The sequence below is a fragment of the Canis lupus genome, chromosome 13 (assembly GCF_048164855.1).
Source record: "Canis lupus baileyi chromosome 13, mCanLup2.hap1, whole genome shotgun sequence".
NCBI classification, from domain to species: Eukaryota; Metazoa; Chordata; class Mammalia; order Carnivora; family Canidae; genus Canis; species Canis lupus.
In genome coordinates, this window is record NC_132850.1 from 51267976 (window position 1) to 51289546 (window position 21571).

The window sequence follows — 21571 nt, forward strand, 5'->3', positions numbered from 1 at the left end:
TCTGTTACTGTTGTAACTGTAGACAAACCTCTAATTCTTGTTCCATCAACAGTCAATGATACCTTTGACTGCTCATTCAGTAAGATGAAGATAGAAGCCAAATGTCTCTTTCTTCCACCTTCTACTCCTTCTACCTCCCAAACTCCATCTATTCTGTAACCACAATTAAGTTTCCTCTGCTTTGTTTATAGGTTGATTCTAAAAATTGAAAACCAGAAAACAGTGCTTACAATATGGCTGTGTAAATATTGTTACAGAGCTAAGTAGAGCACCATGATTGCATTTCTTTTCTATGGTTCCAATGTCACGACTCCACTAACATTCAAAGAAAAATATTTCAAGAACAAATAGCATCTTCTTTCTCACACTCATCCAATTGCTCAAAATACTGCTACATTTTAGTTTAGTTCCTATTTGTGCAATTTTTTGTTTTTCCTGGAGTTACTGATTGTATTTTTTTCTTCCGGTAGAAGAAACATATGCCTCCTTTATCATATTTAGTCTTTACTCATCTTACTCTGTTGAGGAGGAGGATGGGGGAATCCATTCCATTCTTCTTGAAAACATTTTTCTTAGAGCCTGTTGATATTCTTTTAATTTGGACAAATGATTTACTAGGTCACTGACAATTGGTATCCAGGGATTTTTTTTTAGTAAATTCTATGATTTCTTCTATTTAAAAACTTTCCATTCTAGGATTTTTGCTTTACCTTTGCTGGACTTGACACACTCAAGTAACCTCCCCAATAAACATGTGTGGGAATACATTTCTTTCCTTCTCGAATATCTGAAACAGACTTCATTAGATGCTCATGCTTAAATATTTGGTTTGATATAGATTTCTAGTTTTAAAATAATTTGCTCTGAGAACTCTAAAAGATTTTTTTCTACTGCATTTTGGCATGGGTGGTTTTGGATTAGAAATCTAATACCAGTTGGATTGGAAAAATAAGGAACTTACTTTTTTTCCCTTTGGAAACTCTTAGAATCTCTGGCCCTTGGTGTTCTGCAATTTCACAGTGAGTATGTAAAAACAGAAACATTCTCTTTTTGTTGTTGTTGGTTACTCGATAGCCCTTGAGTTTAAAAAATTCTGAGTCATTTCTTTTAGCATTTCATTTATTATTATCCTTTTTTCTTTTCACTGCTCTCTGTTTTGAACTCTTTAAAAAAAAGCAGGTGTCCAGAATATAAATATTTATATTTTATATATCTTTGTCCCCCTTTTCTTCATATTTTCCATGTTATTCTCCTTTTTCTCTATGTTTTGATGATTTTCTCAACTTAATATTCTACCATTTCTATTAAACCTTAAAATTTTACAATCAAATATTTTAATTTCTGAGAATTCTATCTTGGTTTCTGATTGTTCCTTTTTCTTAGCGTCCTGTTCTCATTTACATATATTATACCTATTCAGATCTTTCAGGAGTAGGGTGATAGCTTTAGTCATGCTACAGACTGTGTAGCTAAGACAACAAACATTTATTCCTTTTTTTTTAAGATTTTATTCATTCATTCATGAGAAACACAGAGAGAGAAGCCAAGACATAAGCAGAGAGAGAAGCAGGCTCCTCATAGGGAGCCTGATGTGGGACTTGATCCCCAGACTGGAGGATAATGCCCTGAGCCAAAGGCAGACACTCAACCACTGGCACCCAAGGCATCCCCAAACATTTATTTCTCACAGTTCTGGAGGCTATGGAGTCCAAGATCAAGATGCTATCAGATTCAGTGTCTGGTGAGATCTCCACCCTTATGGCCTAATCACCTTCCAAAGAGCCCACCTCCTAGTACCACCACATTGCTGGATAAGATTTCAATATATGAATTTTAAGGGGACACAAATATTCAGTCCATAACAGCAATCGTCTATCTTGGTTTGTTGAGGATAGTCATAGTTTATACCTGTCTGTCCTGGCATAAATATTAATAGTTCACTGTATCACTCTCTACATTGTCCCAGCTTGAGTGATAAATAACATTATTACTCTCAAGATATTGATGAGAATTTCTTTAAAGTTTTTTTGTGTTCTTGAGTTATTTTTGTTTCATCAGGGTGCGATTTTCAGATAATTGTTTTTTGTAACCTTGATTGTCCATTGATAATTAAGAATGAGGAAGTAGTAATTAGTAGCTCTGGGTATATAGGGCTTGTTGACTAAATGAGCTTTGTTCTAATGGGGTGGATAGGGAACTGACTCCTGTTCTGGAGACTTCTGAAAGAAAGAATAAGAAGGATTGTATTCCGTGCTACTAATAATCACACGAGTTAAATTCGTCTCATGCCATTTTTAGAATTTCTATAAGATATATAAATCTTTTTCTTTTTATCTTTTCTAGTGGTGATCACATCATGTCCTGGCAGTCATGCAATCTATGTGTAGATATTGGGAATAGGGGTGGGTGGGAGTGGGGAGCAATTCTTTCATATATGAACCTTTAATCAGTCCTCATTTTTCAGTTCCAGTTCTCAGTCTTCTCTCCTGCCTTCCCTGCCAATTCAGGCCCAGAGCTTCTCCCAAGTTCTAGATGATCGAATCCATTCTCTACTGTGAACCCTACCAAACTTTCTTGCATGTACTTTCTGGCTGCAAGAAATTTGCTAAAACTACTCATCCACTTATAGTGTCCCCTCTCCATGTTCTTTGCTGTTATGTGTTTATGGGTTTTTTCCTCTCTCTCTATGTGTGTGTATGTGTGTGTGTGTATGCATGTGTGTGTGGTAACAGGTAGAAAATGTGCTCAGTCCAGCATCTTGAACAGATAGAAAGTTATTTTTTTATCCTTTATAATGAGAATACCAATATTTTTCCCATTTACTTTTTGGCAGATTCAGACTGAACCCCAATATCCATTCTCCTTAATTTGTCACAGAATCCCAATTTTTAGCAGGCACACAGTAACCCGGAACAATTCTAGCCTCCCTTGCAACTTGATGTGACTAAGTTCTGGTGAAATGGGTTATAAGTGGAACGGCCTTAGAGCAACTCCCTAGAACTACCTTAAGTGATAGGAAGTCTTTGGCACTGTCTTGAGCCATGAGCTGAGGCTACATAAAGAGCCTAGGTTTCTGACACCATGAGCCCAATACTAGTCCTGGACCACTCACCTAGACTTTTATGGGACAGAAATTTTGTTTTGCTAAAGGCATTGTTATTTTTATGTTTTCTTCACCAACTAATACAACCTTAAAAATTATCAGATACTATTTTTTAAAATATTTCATTCATTTATTCATGAGAGAGGCAGAGACAGGCAGAGGGAGAAGCAGGCTCCCCGCAGGGAGCTTAATGTGGGACTCGAGCCCAGGACCTGGGATCATGACTCAAGCCAAAGGCAGATGCTCAACCACTGAGCCACCCAGGTGCCCCTAGATACTATTATTATATCTTACACTAGATTGTATTTTAAACTGCACTGGCCCAGTGACTTTTTGGAACCCCTCGTCTTTGTCTTACTCATTTTTCTCATCAACAGCTGGCATAGAGTAGAATTCCTTATATTTATTTATTAAATAAATTATCTCAATAGTTATTAGTTCTTTAAAATAATTTAAAGCCATAAAACCACAAAATAAAAGTGTTAAAATGATTTCAGCTCATTAATGTTTCTAATATATAAAGGGCTTCTAAAAAGAGAAAAGACCAAAAACTCAATAGAAAAATGAGCCTAGGACATGACACTGAAGGTAAAATGCAAATTGTTCTGAAATATACAAAAAGGTGGTTGGCCTCACAGACAACATAAATACACATGAAAAATTATGTGAAAATACCATTTCTCACCTATCAGATTAGTAAAAGTCTAAGTATGACCCCATCCTCTGTTGGTGAGGCTGTGGGGAAACAGATGTGTCATGCACTTTTGGTGGGAATGCAGCATGGCACTACTTTGTGATAGGGAATCTGTCCATAGCTACCACAATGTAGAATTATTTATGTATTCACTCAGCAATCCTACTTGTAGAAATCTCTTATACATGCTTGATATATATATATATTATATATATAATATATATATACACATATATGATTATATATTATAGCAATGAAATAACAAAATATTGGTAACAGCCCAAATATTCCTTGGTTGGGGAGCTAGTCAAATAAATTATGGTCCATCATGCAATGGAATACTATGCAGCAATACAAAATGAAGATCTTTGTAGTTTGATATGGGAAGAGTCCCAGCATGTTTTCTGAAGTGAGAATAGCAAACAAGGAACTAATATATTTAAAGGTTGCCTTTTATGCAAAGAAAAAGAGGGAATTCAAAATATTAATTGATAACATAAAGAAAACTTGTCAGGATAGATAAGACGCTAATAAAAATAGTTACCTAACTGAATGAAGAGAAACAAAGATAGAAGTGAGACTTTTTAAAAATTTCCATATAGTTAACACATAGTGTTACACTAGTTTCAGGTGTACAATATAGTGGTACAATTCTATACATTACTCAGTGCTTATCATGATAAGAAGTGAAGCTTTTGTTTTAAAGGTTTATTTATTTGAGAGAGAGAGAGAGAGAGAAAGAGAGGATGTGGTGAGGAAGAGGGATAGAGGGAGAGGGAGAGAGAGAATCTCAAGCAGAGCACAGAGCCTGATACAGGGCTTGCTCTCACAACCATTAAGATCATGACCTGAGCTGAAATCAAGAGTTGGATGCTTAATCAACTGAGACACCCAGGTGCCCCTTGGTTTTGTTTTTGATTCGTGTAACTCAAATGTATATTTGAAAAAAAAAAGAAAATATAAGTAAAAAATAAACAAGTATGAAAGTTTAAATAAACATTATAATTTCCTAAAATATAGCCAGTGCCTGAAAGGGACTATAGGACCCACTAGAATTCACAGGCATACAAACATATTTATTACACTAGCTTGATTGTAGGTTTCAGACTTACAGAATCGAAGACAATTAAAATTAGTAAGGATCTGGATATTTGCTTGTTCCAATCCTCTCATTTTGCAGATGGATAAAATGAGTCCCAGAAAGGCTTAGTTACTTGACCAAGGTCACACACTTATTAAACAAAGCCAGATTTTACTATAGTTGGCTGACCTCTAGCCAAGTGTTCTTTCTACTATTCTGTGTTCTCTAGATATGTAAAGGATGAGTTAAGTGACACATAATCTCATACTGCACCATATTGCTTAAACCAGAACCTCAAAAAACTAATCAATTTGTTCCAGTATTTATCATGCCCCTCTATGTCCCAGAGCCTATGTTAGGAGCTACAGTCAAGTCAAGGAGGTCCTGCCCCCTCTGTTATCTGCACTCTAGCTCCTACAGAACCTGGTCCCCAAATGAGATTAGGACAGTTAGTTGTGATAGTTCCTATCTGAGCTCACTCTTCTACCTCCCAGGAGATGTCAAGAACTGCCTGGCCTCCAGGTCCCTCAGGTTTTGGCCTTGGCCATGGTCAACCTTCAGAGAGCAGATGCCAGAAGTCTCACACTGAATTTGCTTGGGTCAACCAGAACAACAAAGCCAAATCCCCTGATTTCCTAAGTCTTGAGGCAGCAGAGTGAAGAGAAACTAAAATGTGGATTCAAAGTGAGAGGCAATTAAGGAAATGGGAAAAGCAAGAGAGAGGAGAACAGAACAGGGGTGGTTTGGAGGCATCGTGGAGACAGAATTATATTAGTCAGGACAGGCTATGGTAACAAATAATTCCCCAAATCTCAGCTGCTTATGACAACAAAAGATGATTTCTTGCTCATGAAAAATCTTCTCTGAGTTCAAGTGACTGTTCAGAGCAGCTCTCCTCTCTTCAATGACTCAGGGATCTAGACTTTTCCAGTATGTCTCCAAGATTGAGTCTTTGGGTTTACATGGTGACAGGGATTGGAGGAGGGAGAATTGGAGACAGTGGGTATGGTAACTAGCAGCCATGAAACTCTCCAGCCCAGAGTCACTAGCCCATTGGCCGAAACTAGTCACAGATCTCACGGGCCCTACAAGGCAGGCTGAGAACTGTGGGAGCACATACGGGATATTTGGTGAGCAATACTGTTTGCCATGGAAATTACCAAGATCACAACTTTCGTATTGTCCCAACTGTCAGTGGGTTGATTATTTAAAAGTTGCAGAGTAAGACAAAAATAGGGCTGAAAGTGATCCCTCCTTTTTTTCCCTTAGTACTCACACATTATTAACATCCATTTTTTTAAACTCAGTTTTTATTTAGAGTTGGACCAGGACAAATTTCAGTCCTTTCAAAATAACAAAGCAGTAGAAATTTCAGGATGCTAAGAGACTTAGATCATTGAGGAGTTATTCTATTATCCTTTTAGTCTCCAATCCCAAGCATTACTAAAAAAACAAACAAAAACAAAAACAAAAAAACAATAATCAGATGTTACCTACACAGTTTGGGGCTTCTACTGGTGAGATTTGTTCTCCTTTTTATTGGTAGAAGTTTGAGTAGTTCGAGATTCCCCAGTTTTTGAGGGAGCCAGACACAGAGAGGAAGATGTATGGATTCCTTTATTATAACTTCTCTGGAGGCAGAAATGAGGGACTGTGGCCAAAAGCCAACTCCATATTCTTTACCAGCAACATTCAATTGTTACTCAACATAATTTGGATGCAGACTATCTCATCTCCCATACTCCCCTGTAAGTTCCTTAGAGTCAGAACACACAAGATAATACACACACACTTAAGAGTGCATTCATCTCTCTCATGGTACCCACCCACAGTAGGTGCTTGGTCAGTGAGGGTCCATGAATTAAGATCTCTCAAGTCCCCAGGGTGCAGGATGCACTTGCAGTCCCATGGGCTGGAGGCTGTGCTGCCTTAGTCTCTCCATTTCTTCTGATCACTCGGGCCTGGTGGCCCAGACTGGTTCACCCAGTGCAGCTCAGGGGGCCCCATCTCTCCTCCAAACTGTCACTGCATTCACTGAAATGGCTTATGGTATCTTCACTGTTGTGCCAATCGTTGTGTCACTGATCTGTCACCCTTTTTATTACTGGTAATACCTCATTTATTCAAATATTTTTTTGTAGAAATGAGACATTTTCATTGTTTTGAAAATGTATGTACAATTGGTCCTTGAACAACACAGGAGTTAGGGGGGCCGAGGTATAGAAAATCTACGTATCACTTTTGACTCCCCCAAAACCTAACTACTAATAGCCTACTGTTGACTAGAAGCCTTACTGATAATACACAATAACAGCACCAATAATAGTCAATTAACACATATTTTGTATGTTATATGTATTACCCACTATATTCTTAAAGCAAACTAGAGAAAAGAAAATGTTATTTAGGAAATCTAAGAAATATATTGAAGAAATCTAAGAAGATACATTGATGGTACCATGCTATATTTATTGGAAAAAGTTCATATATAAGTGGATCTGTGCAGTTCAACCTGTGTTGTTGACAAGGGTCAACTGTATTCAGTTGTTTTAACATGCATATATGTTTTGCCTACTATGTTAACCAGGCTCTATTTTAAGTACTCTACGAATATGAACTCACGGAATTCTCGTAACAACCCTTTATGCACTCAAAAAACACAATGAGAGCACTATTCCTAACGCTGAGGCACAGAGATGTTAAGTCATTTACCCAAGCTCACAGCTAGTGAGTAGCAGAGCTGAGATTTGAACCAAAGCAGGTATTCCCTAATCCTTAGTAAAATGTCTGCAGCAAAGGGTTTTGTCTTTTTTTTTTTTTTTTAATGATCTTTTCACTCGGATACTTCAAACCAGATAGTGACTTCAAGTCATTGGGCGAAACTACTATCCCAGACAGAAACCCTGCAGAACCCGAAGCCATTAGGGCAACTGAACTCCCACTCTTGTTTGTTTCCCAGAGGTGAGTCTCCTGCAAAATGTGCACTGAGTAGATTCCAATTATGCTCTCACCCTTGTGCCCAGATTGCAGATCCACGGCCACTTCAGTTTCCTGTTATCTTCCCAAACCTTCACTCACACCTCCTGCCCCATATTTTTTTCAAATGGGCAGTCTGCTGAAGGGAGAGATCCAACTGGGGAGCTCCTGCTGGACATATTGTGGTTTCCAGTGGGGTAGTGCTGCCCCTTTGGGGCGTTTGGAAAGCAGAGAGCAGTTTCCTGGGTGGTCACAGTGATCCAGTGACTCTACCAGCATTGAGTGGACCACAGCCCAGGACTGCTGTCACAGCCAAGAATTGTCTGTCCTACATAACTTTGTCCTACTGGACAATTACACAGATGAGAAACCTGTTTTATTTTCATTTAAATTCAATTAACTAACATATAATGTATTATTAGTTTCAGAGGTAGAGGTCAGTGATTCAACAGTCTTACCCAGTGCTCATCACATCACGTGTCCTTAACGCCCACACCCAGTTACCCTGTCCCCCCTTCCCCCTCCCCTCCAGCAACCCTCAGTTTGTTTCCTGTGGTTAAGAGACCTGTTTTTAATCATCTGATCATGGAACCTTACCACAAAGTTTTGAAGTTTTGGAGTTTGGGGAGGTTTTATTTTGTTTACACTATAACGTACACTTAATTTCCAAGGAATTCAACTACTGTGCAAATCAAGGAAAGGCTGTTCTTTATTTTGTTTGGAACTTTATCAGAGGACTATTGACTATTCCAGTAAACACATCACTGACAGTGATCCCAGTCAGAGTTTCCAGTCACCAGTCTACTAATGTATTCCCAGTCTGCATCCGTAAGCACATGCAAGCAAGCGCATCCATGAGGATTTCACATGTGCAGGCATGGAGCACTTCCCCAGAACTAGTAGTACATCTTTTGCATTGAGATACACATGATTTTATTGTGAGTTACCTTCCTTATGTAGTCTGGCCTATTTCTGGGTTTTGGAGGAATGATGATGAAATTTGACACCCCTGACTTGACCTTCCAACCAGAGAGATATTCCTGGCCAAACTCTCATCATCATCATCATCATCATCATCATCATCATCATCAATTTTTCTGAGTGCCTGGATATTACCATTAGGCAAGATACTAATTTACTCGAAATTATGTGTGCATATAGGTTACGTTGTCTGTGGATTTCACTTTGGGAAGATAAGGGGGCATTATAAACGGTTTTAAAAAACATCATCAGGACTGATGGATCAGAGAATAGCCTCTCAAGCACCCACATAGAAGGAGGCAGGGCATGTACAGCAAACCCTCAGTACTGTAGTGAGGGAGCTAAACAGGGACAAAGCCTGCCCCAATCACAGCCCAGCCTAATTACCACGTTGCAGATAATGATCAGCTTGCTGCCGTACCCTGCGAGCAGCTGCAGGAAATCAGTCTGGCTGAGGGCATGCTTTACCCTGGGTTACTGGAGTCAACTTGGCTTTGATTCACAAGAGCTGGCAATTGCACTAAGTATATGACAGATCAACAGAAGTCTTTCCATTTGCAAAGCACCTGGGAAAACCTCCTAATAGGCCTACTACACGATTGGCACTTAATGAATATGTAACAGAAGTACAATTTGATTGAAGGAGGAGATTCTGGCCTATTTTTCTGGGTTTTGGAGGAATGTTGATGAAATCCTACACCTCTGGCTTGATTTTCTAACCATAGAGATGTTCCTGGTCAAACACATCATCATCATCATCATCATCATCATCATCATCATCATCATCAACAACGGCTCCTGAGTGATCACTATTCAGAGCCGCAGTGCCTGAGACTGCTTGCTCATCTTGATAGTGCCGGGTGTGATCATTACGACTTTTATTATCCGACGCACTTATTCAACATTCAACAAATGTCTGTCAAGCACCTACTCTGTACCAGACGGTGCCAGATGCGAACAAGATGTGGTTCCTACTGTCAGGAAAGTTCACAGATTCAGGGAAGAAATGGATATTAATAAATAATTATGCATTTATAGCTGATTTAATTATGAAAAAAGAAATTATTTGAATACCCCATGGGCACCTGAACTCATCAGTCTTTGCCTCCCACAACCCAGGTTGCTTCTCCCCAGAAGTCCTCATCTTAGCTGGATTTTTATCCAACCAGTTCCCCACGTCAGAAAATAGTCATCTTAGCAAATTGCTTCTTTCTCACTTCTGACCCCTGACACCCAATTAATCACCAAGCTTACTGCTACTTTTACCCTCCAAATGTTTTTCTAATGTGTCCCTTCCTCTCTGTCCCCATGGCCCTCTTTCTCATCAGCCTAGACACTTGCAACAACCCTATGACAAGTTTAGTCTTGTCCCCATATTAAGCAGAATTCAGGCACAGATAAAAGCATCTACTCCATCCAGTTTGGGTGGAAGGGGATTGGTTAGAGGGCCTTAAATGGCTTACAGAATTGTTGGAAAGCTGAATAAACAGGTTGAGCTTTTGAAAGTGGCTTTGACAGCCACATTTCAAACCTGGACACCAAGGGAACTACTGCCTCTTTTATAATCACAAAGCTGTGTGCCAAATACAGAAGCCTGAGCTTCAGCTGCCAGCTCCAGAACCACGCCGCCACTGCCATAATCAGGATTCCAGTACAACCAGGAAGCCATGACAATTAGGAAACAGCCATGATGAGAAGCAGCCATGACCGGGAAACCACTGCCGTAAACCCCAGCACCTCCATGAGTGAGTTGGCAAGCAAACCAGCACAGGCCCCTTGCCTCATTTCCACCTTCCAAATCTCAGGCGAGTACTTCTGTGTAATATAACCTAAGTCGTACCCAGAACCCTAGTTTCAGTGGAGTCCTGCAAGTGCACTTGGAGCTCTCTAGCCACCGCAGAGCTGCAGTGTAGGAAGGCTCTCCAGGAGATTAGAATAAATGTGCAAGCCCACTACATCTACCATTCCTTCCTTATGGTCACCTGAGTGAAGTATCTGAAACAGAAATCTGACCACATTGCCCTCCTGTTGAAATCCTTTCAGTGATTCTCCACTGCTCACAAAATAAAGTGAGTCCAAGTTCCTTGGCTTGGCTTCTCTTCCACCATATGCCGCCAACCACTCACACTCAACCCGCTGGTAGCACCAGGGTGCATTCTCTGCTCTTGTAGGACCCCATGTCTTCATTCCTGCTACCCCCTCTGTCTGGAATGCACTTTCCATCTTGTCTGGCTTTTACTGATCCTTCCAGACTCTGTTCAGGTGCACCAGGAAGCCCTTCTTGAACCTTAGGGGCCATTCGCTACCATTGCAGGTTTCCTGGGCATGCCTAGATCTTGAAATTATCTGCTCATATTTCTGCCTATGTCATTAGATATGTGTTCTCCTGGAGCAGCAATGAATTCATTTTTTGTACTTTCAGTGCCTAGCACAGTACCTGGCCCTAAGTAGATGCCACATAAAAATGTGTTAGACTGAAAGGAATGGGAATGAATTAAGCATGTCTTCAGTTGGGTTCTCTAGGAGTCAGACTCTGAGGCAGGGTTCACATGTAGGCAGTTTATTGAAAATTTGTTGGGGATCAGTCTCTGCAAGGGGGCAAGAAGGTGAATGGGGACGTGAGGAAAGCAAGGTTCGATAGATGGAGGCACTGAACAGTGGTACAGTGGTAATAGACCTCAGCCAGCCCCACAGTGAGTGCAAGAGCTGGAAAGACCCTCTGAGTTGTCCCACCTGGAAGCAAGAGGGCTGGGCCTTTATATGCCCATATTAACTCATCATTCAATGTGGAAGACAGGGTGTCGTCTTGGTCTCAGCAACCCCCTTCCCCTGAGGGCAACTTCAGAAGGTGGCTGCATCAATCAGAGTTTGATCAAGAAGGAGAACCACTATGATAAATAGGTGGATGGAAGGATGGAGGGATGAATGATAGATAGCATTTGTAGCTGATTTAATTATGAAAAAAAGAAACAAGATGATATGATATGATATTTACTCATTTATTAAAGGGATCTGGCTTTATGCTATCATGGGAGCTGATTACACTGTTTCTGTGAAACTGTTGTTTCTGTGTCTGGGGCTGGAGCCTGAAGTCTGCAAGACAGGTGGTCAGAATAGAAGATGAAAGTGAAGTGGGGGGAGTAGGACAAACTGGAACCTATGAGGCTATGCTGGAACCCAAGAGAATGGGCTAGAATCCATGTCAGTCTCTTTATCCAAGCCACCATCATAGCCAATGGGTGTGTAGAGAAGCTGGCACCCTCCATCAGGGAGCTAAGACTTGTCAGCTGCCAACACTGCCAGATTCTGGGAAAATGAGTGCCTCAATACTAAAACAGGGACCTGGACAGAGATCCACAGCAAAGTGCTGTACAGAGAACACCACTCGGCAAGATTCCTGCCCTCTTGGGCCTCGCTACCCAAGGATGACAAAATCTGGCCTGGAAAACTGGTGAGTCATGTATAGTCAATGTACAGTAAATGAAATAAAAATTAAACCAGTTAACAAACACCTTACCTACTATCACAGACTGTGAACTTTGAGATGAAAGAAAAGAACAGAAGATATCTCTACGGGCCAGAGGGGATTTTTCAAGGGTTCACAAGATTAAAGGTGATAGTGGGAGAGAGATTGGAGCTGAGAGATAAGGACAAGGAAACAAGTTATAAACATGCACGACATGTTGTAGTTTTGATGAGGAATGTGGGAAATGGGATTTGGAGGATGAAGGTCTGGGAAATATTAATAGAAAACAACATATAGTGTCAGAAATCTATTCATCTATCCCTTCTTCCAGCCCTCCCTATTCCTTGGCCATCGTCTTAGTCAAGGATGGCACTCTGTAGTTCCTTCTCACTTCTTGCCCAAGAAATCACTAATTAACGAAGGCCGTCTTTCCTGATGTGCCCAGATATGGTTTCAGAATTCTTCTGAGCTCAGCTCTCCAGGTAGCCATACCACCCAACTGGATGGAGCGCAGCAGTCCTCCTGGTCTCTATTTCATTCTATTCATTCATACTCACTTTACCATTTCCCCTAAGGATGCCCGTGTCTCACACCACCTTTAGCTACAATGACAGAGCTACAACCTACAATGCTACTTTCCGCATCCCTGACCTTAGTGGCAGAAGGCAGAGGGGAAGGACTGGAGGCCTTTAATGCTATTTCTCCAATTTCTCCAGCACAGCACAGTCCTGCTTCTCTGAGATGTGGGTTTAGGAACCAGGATGAGGATTAGTGGGAGCAAAGACAAGTGTTGGGGATAAGCCTGTCTGCTATTTTCTGAATAATTGTTCTTGAGAAGCAGGCATTGGAAAGAAATTGGAGGAATTCTGTTTTTACTAGTAACAATTATGAAGGAGATCTATTTAGAGCTCTACCTTGCTTTTAGCAATGGGTAGATGTTAATTGAATGTTTAAAATCAACCTATTGGCTTAGACCATCATTGCAGAAAACTTGAGTTCTGATTTATTAACTTAATATTTTAACAATGCATTAATAGTGCATTCCTCTGGCCCTATTCCCCAATTAATTTTTTGTAAGCAAGCATTTAAATGTTAAAGAATGTTAAGGAATCTCTTTGTAAGGCAAATGATTGCTTTGTAGTGTAAATAACTCCCTCAGTTTATCTAATATTGATATTACCTGCTGCTATTATAGAAATTTATATTTTTCAAAGCACTACCTTACTTAAATGTATTTGATCATCCAAATGACTCTGTAGGGTAAGTGTGGGGCTGCTGTTACTCCCACTCTCTGAAGAAGAAACAGGAAGTATACTTTTAAGTGTTTTGCTGAGCTAAGTTTACATGGTTTGAGTTGTTAGTGACAGTTAAGACTTGGTCCCGTGTTGTCTGACTTGTGGCCAAAACTGAGTGCTTTCCATTGAAGTGTATTATGTCAAGTTATATATCTGCTTGTTTGTTTGTTTGTTTTTATTTTTTAAGTAGGCTCCACACCCAGCATGGAGCCTCATGCAGGGCTTGAACTCATGACCCTGAGATCAAGAACTGAGTTGAGTTCAAGAGTGGGTCATTTAACTGACTGAGCCACCCAGGTGCCCCATCTGCTTATTTATTTTTTAAGGTGATAACAGCTGTATGATGTTCTCTGAGTTCAAGTATATTCCAAAATGATCTCCTTGAAGAGGAACTGAACTATGGTCTCATTGAAGGATTGCAATCTTTGGTCTAGAATTTTCAAGCTGGACTCCTCAGGACCTCACTGTGCTTTGACTTACCTCAGATGTTCTTAAAAATGCAGATTCTGGGTCCCACCTCAGACCCATCAAATCTGAATCTCTGGGGTGGTAGGAGGGAAAACATCTGCATTTTTAACAGGGTTTTCAGCTAATCCTAAAAGACCTCAATGTTTGAGAACCACTCATTGAACGTACCTGTCTTAAGATGAGCACACATGACCATCATAAGCTTTGATAATGCAGTAGCCAGACTCAAAAAGCTAACGTGCAGCCATCAGCTATAGATCATATTAAATGTACCATTACGTTCATAATGCATGGACTGATCTCGGTCTTCGTCCACAGAAATATGGTGATCAGAAGAACCAAAAGAATTTGTATTACAGCACCGTTTGCCACCACAAAACCATTAAATAGCTTTTCTGTGTGCTCTTAGATATATGCCAAGGAAAAGGATGAAATCTCCTGGGACTTCCTTGAGACCTTCACCTAGTAGGTTTTATTAGCATTTGAGGAAGGGCTTGGGGATCAATTTTTGGGGAACCCAGAAGTTTAATGTGACAGAAACAATACCACAGGCTCACTGAGCCTGCTTCTCATTTTCCTGGCAGCACCAATATTCTAAAGCCTAGTATTTTTGCAGTTAGGTGAGTCTATGGGACTAGTTCCCACTCTGGAATATGAGAAGGAGTATGGTGTACTGCCCAGGTAATGATAGCAAGGCTGTCTTATTTATGAGATCTCTCTTTCCTCCTGCTGGAGGCAGAGGACACAGTGAAGAGCCCCAGCCTTGGGGGTAATGCCAGAGACACAAGGTGGAGGAGCCTGGGTCCCTAATGACTAGGTGGAGCAGAGAGCAGAGCCTACCATCCTCCCCTCCCCGCCCCCCCAGGCTCCAACTCACATTGGGCTATGTAAGATGTCAGTGATGCCAGAGAAAAAGAACGTTTGAGACTACGTCACCACCAAGCTTTGGGTGTCTGTCACAGCGTACTGCTGGCTCTGATGACATGGATAGATCCTCCAGCATTTCGTCCTCCTCCCTCTTCTCAGCTTCCCAGAGGCAGTTCTGTGACCTAAAGAGTACATGTTTGTTGTCTTCTCGCCACTTTCTGCACCATCCCTCTTAGCACTTGGAAACCAGGCCCTTCCTCTCCGCCCCCCGCCCCCCCCCCCCCCCCCCCGCTCCCCAGAACCTACACTAGTTTTCTGGTCTGCAGTTAAATTTTGCCTGGAAAATGTGGACTGCAATTAACCATCAATGCAAAGCCTATTTATTTTCCACCTCTCTGCTGACATTTAAATTCAGTATTTAATACAAAGGGAATAAAGTGGGGACAGATCCCTCCAATATGAGTTTCCAAGGTCTGGTTCCCCAAGGTGGCTAACGGTAGAAGCCAGGTGTCCCAGGGTTGTCCTGTCCTTCCCAGAACCCAGCTTTAGCATTAGGTGGCCTGAAAGAGGTTTCCATAGGCCAAATATCTATCCCCAACTGGGGGCAGTAATTGCATTTAGGGAGGTTGTTCTAGTGATAACCCCAACTTTACCTTCTCTGGAGCTCTTGGGTGTGCTGCAGCGTCAGTCATAAGTTGGAAGGGAGTGTGCTTGGTGGACAGAGGGCGGCGAGAAATGCCCCAGATCTCTATCACTTATGAGCTATGTGACCTTGAGTGAGTTCATTCACCTTTCTGGGCTGTGGTTGTTGCACCTGCAAAATTAGCACTTAACTAATAAGTCTGTTTAAGAGACAGGACTACAAAGGGCTTAGTGCCTGGCACTTAGCGAGTATCCATAAATGCTAGTTGTTGCGATGGTAACCATGCTTGTGGTAGTTATGATAACATCTGGATTTCTTCTGCTTCTGTTTTGGTGGCTGTCCAGTTGCTCTAGAGGAGACTCTGTCCCCAACTAGAGGCAAACTATGACTTTCTAGAATTTTAAAGAAAGAAGGGACCTTTGTGAAACCCCTCATTGTACCGGTGGGTGTCCTGTGGCCCAGAGCGGTGAAGAGATGTGCCTAAAGTGATTGATGTCAGCAGTGGAACTGAGGCTTCGCTCCCATGTGCTTCCTGTCCCCCAACCCTTGCATAGAGCTTTCCCTACAACACTCAGGTTCTGAAAGCAAGACCTCCTGGATTGGAATACTGCTTCCTGATTTGAATACTGCCGAATACGGGAAAGATCCCTGGTTTCAACATGCCCCAACGTGTCCTTGTCCGCAAAGTGGGGAGAATAATTGCTTGTATGTCACACAGTTTTGAGACTGGAACAGTTTCTGGTTCATAGAAATCCCTCTGTTAAGTTTAACTGTGCTTAGCGATCCAAGCCCGTGAGATGCAAGCTGAGCCTGCCTTCACATCTAGAACAAGAGAACTTAGCACTCCCTAGACCACAGCTCCGCTAACGTGTTGGACTCCATGGGCCACGGCTGACCCATAACCTCACAGTCTTTATCACTTCTAGCAAGTTTTCCCTAGCAGCTCTGCCGAGTGGCATGGTCTAATCCTGCCTGCCAGCTTTACAAAATCAATCTAAAACGACTTCATGAGGATGACAGGCCAGGATTAGGAGACATTTCTGATGGACAAGAAAATGGAGACCCAGAGAGAGTGAACCCCGTGTCTTTCCTCATGTGTGTGAGTCAGTGACAAAAACATAGTCAGGGCTGAGCCCTCCTGGGCCCTGCCTGGGAGCCTGGGGCCTGTTCCTGTAAGCCCCACTCGCCTCCCCACACATGTCTGCCCTCCCACTTTTCAATCTTGGACACCCCGATGAATGTGGGGCTAGAATTCTAAGCTGAACTCCCCAGGATCTCACCTGGCATTGACTCGTCTCAGACAAAATGTGCCACAGTCAAAAAAACAGCAACGGAGTCCCTAGAACTCCCAGTCAGCAGAGAATCTTCCCTCTGCCAGAAGTGGGATAAATGGAAGAGAGGCAAAAATACTTCCACAAACACTCTTAAGCCCTATTTGATAATGAGAAGAGGAAAGGCACTAGAGGTAAGACATGTCCGTTAGCTTCCCCCGGGACCTGACCTTGATCAGAGTAGCCTTAGACTACTTGCCCAAATCATAAAAGCAATCACAGTGGCTACAGAGCTGGATTTTTCTAAAGAGGAAACCACAGACCTCATTTCCCACTGCTCTTGCCTCAGCCCTCTTTCCCAGGCTCCTTCTTCTCAGTAGCCAGCAGCTGGCCAAATTTCCCCTTGTCACTTGTGTGATCCCTTCGGGGAAGGCATGGGGGGCCAGGGGCTCTAACCAGAGCCACCTAATTTTGAGCAATTCTGCTGTTCCAGCCCCCAGCCCCACCAGCACCTCCCTCAGTTTCAGCTTTTGCAATGGCATGGGCCGCCTCTTTCTGTGGCTGACAGCAGCCCCCTCCTGAGCCCCAGGACCACTGTGCCTCGGTGAGCATTCATGCACAGGCTGAGGAGACCGTGCTGGGGGACAGCGCTTCTCAGTGTCTAGCAGAGGCATCTGTGGCCTGTGTGGTTGGGCCACCATCATCACAGACACTGCTGATAACAGCCAGCGAGTGCACCCTGAGCACTGAGACCCGACTGTCCGGCTGCATAAACGAAGCATAAACCCTCATCACTTATTTTCAACCTCATCACTTCATCTTCCTCAAAGGAAATTTCAGCCTCACAGAAACAGCCCTGCAGTTGCTGCCTCCTGCTTCCCCTACCCTGAAAGTGGGGGCTCGTTCAAGGTTGAGACTACAAGGTGGCACTTTGGAGACTTTAATGCAAACATGATGTTCTGGACCCGACTCTGGTGACCCCCCAGGTCCTGCCCCCCCGCTTCTTAATCAGTGAGCCAGGATTATGGTCCTGGTGAGAAATGATATGAAGCCCCGTGGCCAGCATACGGAAGCAGCCCCCAGGCTTCGATGCCAAACAAAAAGCGGACTCCGAGGAGGCCTTGCAAAACGGGGAGGCTCAGGACGTGGGGTGTGACCCACAGGACACGCTCCTGCCCACATTGCGGGCCACTTGTAAAGGACGAGGGAGAAAAGCCACGACAACGCCGGCATTGTCTCGGGTTTGTTAGCAAAGACGAGATAAGCAAAACATTCTCTCTCTAAAATTCAATTAATTTTTTTTTCCAGGCTAATTCGTTTAGCCTGGTTTATCGCGAAGGCTGAGACGTCAAACCTGGGGGGGGGGGGAAGGGGGAGGCAGCCTGCCCCCACTGCCACGTGGTGCACGAGGAGGAAACAAGGCGCCCCCGGGCCAAGGTCACCCATCAGTCATGTGGCGCCGCTGGAGCTGCTCCTGGGGGCTGCAGGGGGGCTCCCCTGACACCTCCCTCCAGGCTCCCTCCAGCTCACTTCCCGGCTCACACCGGGCCCCTGCTCCCTGACGCCCATCTTTCCTCCCCCCCAGCTGGAGGGGAGGGCCTCTCCCCCACCCACCTTTGCATTAAAGGATCTTTGCCATCGAAAAGCTATATTCTCTGAGCGTAGAATTCTCTGGGACTCTTGTAGCACAGGCCCTCTTGCCCACGGCAGCCGAATGTTAAAGAGATTAGTTAATTAAGTCTCAGAACACTGTCATCACTGTCTTTTTCCTCTCCAGGCCAAGAGACAAAAGAATAGGTACATCCAGTCGAGGCCAAAGGACAAGACAGTGGGGAAAGAAATTCCTCCAGCCCTAGTATTTAGCAGAAAAGAGTAGATTCCAGATTGTTTTAGGCATCTGAGAGCGAGGCTGCCTTGAGTGGAGTGGGCTGTACCCTGGACCCGGTTCAGGAGGCCTGACAACAAGCTAGGCTCTGTCCCTTCCGAGCTGTGAGGCTTTGGGCAAGTACCCTCAGGTCTTCGAGCCTCTGTGCCTACCTCTGAAGGACAGAGCATTCAATACCTACCTCATGGGGGGTTTGCTGGAAGAACTACCTGTAGGAAGATCTAAGAAAGCGCTGCAGACATGTTTGTACCCGTTGGGTCACATGTGCCTTGAAGGGGCAGGTGACTTGCTGAGGCTCCCCCCAGAGCCCCGGCGTCCAGCCAAGCATACCCCAGAAGTCAGGTGGAAACTCCAGAGCTAGCCCAGACGTGAAGTGTTCACCTCATAGGATGTGGCCATCTATGTAGTCCTTTCCTTTAGAAAATGCCACAGACTTCTGGCTCGTGTCTTAAAAAAAAGAGTGACTTTCTAACATATATTCAGGTAAGTTTCTACATTTGTTCCTCAGATTTTAAAAGCCTAATTTCCGAAGCTGACTTCTCATTCTGAAGTCACTGGGCGTGCTCGAGTGTGTCCTCTGCGCCGCCCCGACGCGCCTCTGTGGAGCCGACGGATGCCATCAACAGTGGGCCCCGAGACTGCGGGCAAGCGACAGGGCCGGCTTCAAGGTGCGCTAAATGAGAAATGTGCAATTTAGGCAAAGCATTCACGTGTTTGAATGAAGGACAGGAACCGTCGAAGCTGCTGCGGCTGACAGGAAATTGATGTGGCCGTTGCTATTTACTTAGCAGAAATTAGTTCTCAGAGATCGACCTCCGGGAAAGGCACGGAGGGGCAGGTGGTTGGAGGAAGAAAACCAATTCCACTGAAGGAGTTTCCTCCTTTGTCATTCGCATCCCCCCCCCCCCCCCCAAGCATCCCTTCTGGTAGTTTCCTCGTGGTTCTGTGCTGGTTACCTCAGTAAATCTGAGCTGACCTCCAATGCAGAGCATAAAGTAGCAGAAGCATTAACAAAGGAGGGCAGGGGACACCCAGCAGAGACCCAGATCTCTCATGAGAAACTGCAATCTGGGAGCAGCATGAATGTACCTTGAGCAGAAGGGCTTAGTGGTGACTGTTGGCAGGACAGATCCCCTCTGCTTGTATTAGGACATTTGTCCCAGCCACGCTTGGCAGAGGAAGCGGAATCACTAGGGCTGGAGGAAAGCCCTTGGCCCAGTCCGGCAACCCCTGCTTCTCACAGTCCCCATCCTGGGACATAGGAGGACCCAAGGACTATGCGAGACTGCAGGGCCCCTCTTGGGGAATGGCTGAGGCCAGACATGTCCCGGATGAGGCCAGGCTGGAGGGCTCCTGGGTGAGACCCCTCATCCCTCCTCAGGGAAGCAGGGAAGCAGACAGGCGCTGCTGTGATTACCAGGCTATTCCTCTCCTCTCTGTTTCAGCAGCAAAAGAATGCTGAGCCCTCTCTCCCGGCCTCATGCTTTCACTGGACTCCAGATCCCTTTGCAACTACCTCTTTCTTATGCTGATTGTTTGCTTTTTTTTTTTTTTTTAAGATTTTATTTCTTTATTCATGAGAGACACACAAAGAGAGAGAGAGGCAGAGAGAGACACAGGCAGAGGGAGAAGCAAGCTCCCCGTGGGAAGCCTAATGCGGGACTCAATCCCAAGATCCCAGGATCACGACCTGAGCCAAAGGCAGACGTTCAACCACTGAGCCACCCAGGGGTCCCTGATGCTGATTGTTTTTACATCAATTCCTCACATACCAGAAATTAGCACCACAGAACAAGCAGACCTTTATGAAAAAAAAAAGTGTCCCCAGTAAATCCCATATCATTGTTCAGACATCATAACTTCTGGGTGTGTATTCATTCAATAGGTCTTGGCTTTTAGTGGTGGAGTGTGTGTCAGGTGGGGGGGGGTTGTTCATAGACCCCTTTGGGAATCCAATGAAAGCTAAATTCCAGCTACAGAATAATGAATACACATGCTAAAATTTGTATATAATTTCAGGGGGCTCGCACATTCTTTGAACTTCAGATTAAGAACTCTAACTTCAAACAAAAAGGGGAGCACCTGGGTGGCTCAGTGGTTGGGCGTCTGCCTTTGGCCCAGAGCATGATCCTGGGATTCTGGGATAGAGTCCCACATTGGGCTCCCTGTGGGGAGCCTGCTTCTCCCTCTGTCCATGTCTCTGCCTCTTTCTCTGTGTCTCTCATGAATAAATAAATAAAAATAAAATCTTTAAAAAAAAAAAAGGAACTCTAGCTTCAGTTATTTTCAAACTTAGGAAGGCGCCTAGATCTCTGCACTTGTGCAGCATTTTGGTAAAGGCAGTGATTATCCAAGGACTCAACCACCTCGGGCTTGGGCAGGGAGAATGACCTCTTTGATGCTTGTCTCCTTGCTCTTTAGGGAAACAGTGCTTTTACTGGTAACAGGAGCCTCACCTAAGAATGAATGGAGCCAGACCACAGAGTATGTATATGTAGAGAGGCATCAGAATTAAAAAATCACTCCTCTCACCCACCAGATAACAATGTAATCTGATGGAAATTGTTTTTTCTATTGACGTAAGGGTTTAAAGATAAAAATATAAACTGCATTTCATGAACTACTTCTTAAAAGCTCTCCAAATGGTTTTATGCCATGATTCAACATCATCCACATCCCACCCACTGTCAAATACCTACTATAAGATTGTGCCTTTTTCTTGAAGGTTAGTTCCCAAGGGAGCTATAGAAAAACATTCATGAAATACCTCAAGGGGTTGGGATTTATGGTCTAGAGAAAAGGACTGCCCAGTGATTTCTGACCTGCCCTTGTGCTGGTTCA

General features: G+C 43.5%; 1 long non-coding RNA gene across 3 annotated transcripts in view; it reads left to right on the forward strand.

Annotated features, from left to right (window-relative positions):
- Nucleotides 1–21571, forward strand: part of LOC140603089 (uncharacterized) — a 35359-nt gene that overhangs the window by 5757 nt on the left and 8031 nt on the right. For 2 of the 3 annotated variants that reach the window (XR_012006138.1, XR_012006137.1), the window contains one exon: nucleotides 19239–19398. This is a non-coding gene — a long non-coding RNA (uncharacterized lncRNA). Of the gene's footprint in view, nucleotides 1–19238; nucleotides 19399–21151; nucleotides 21215–21571 lie in introns of all 3 variants that reach the window. The other variant, XR_012006139.1, reaches the window with a different exon arrangement.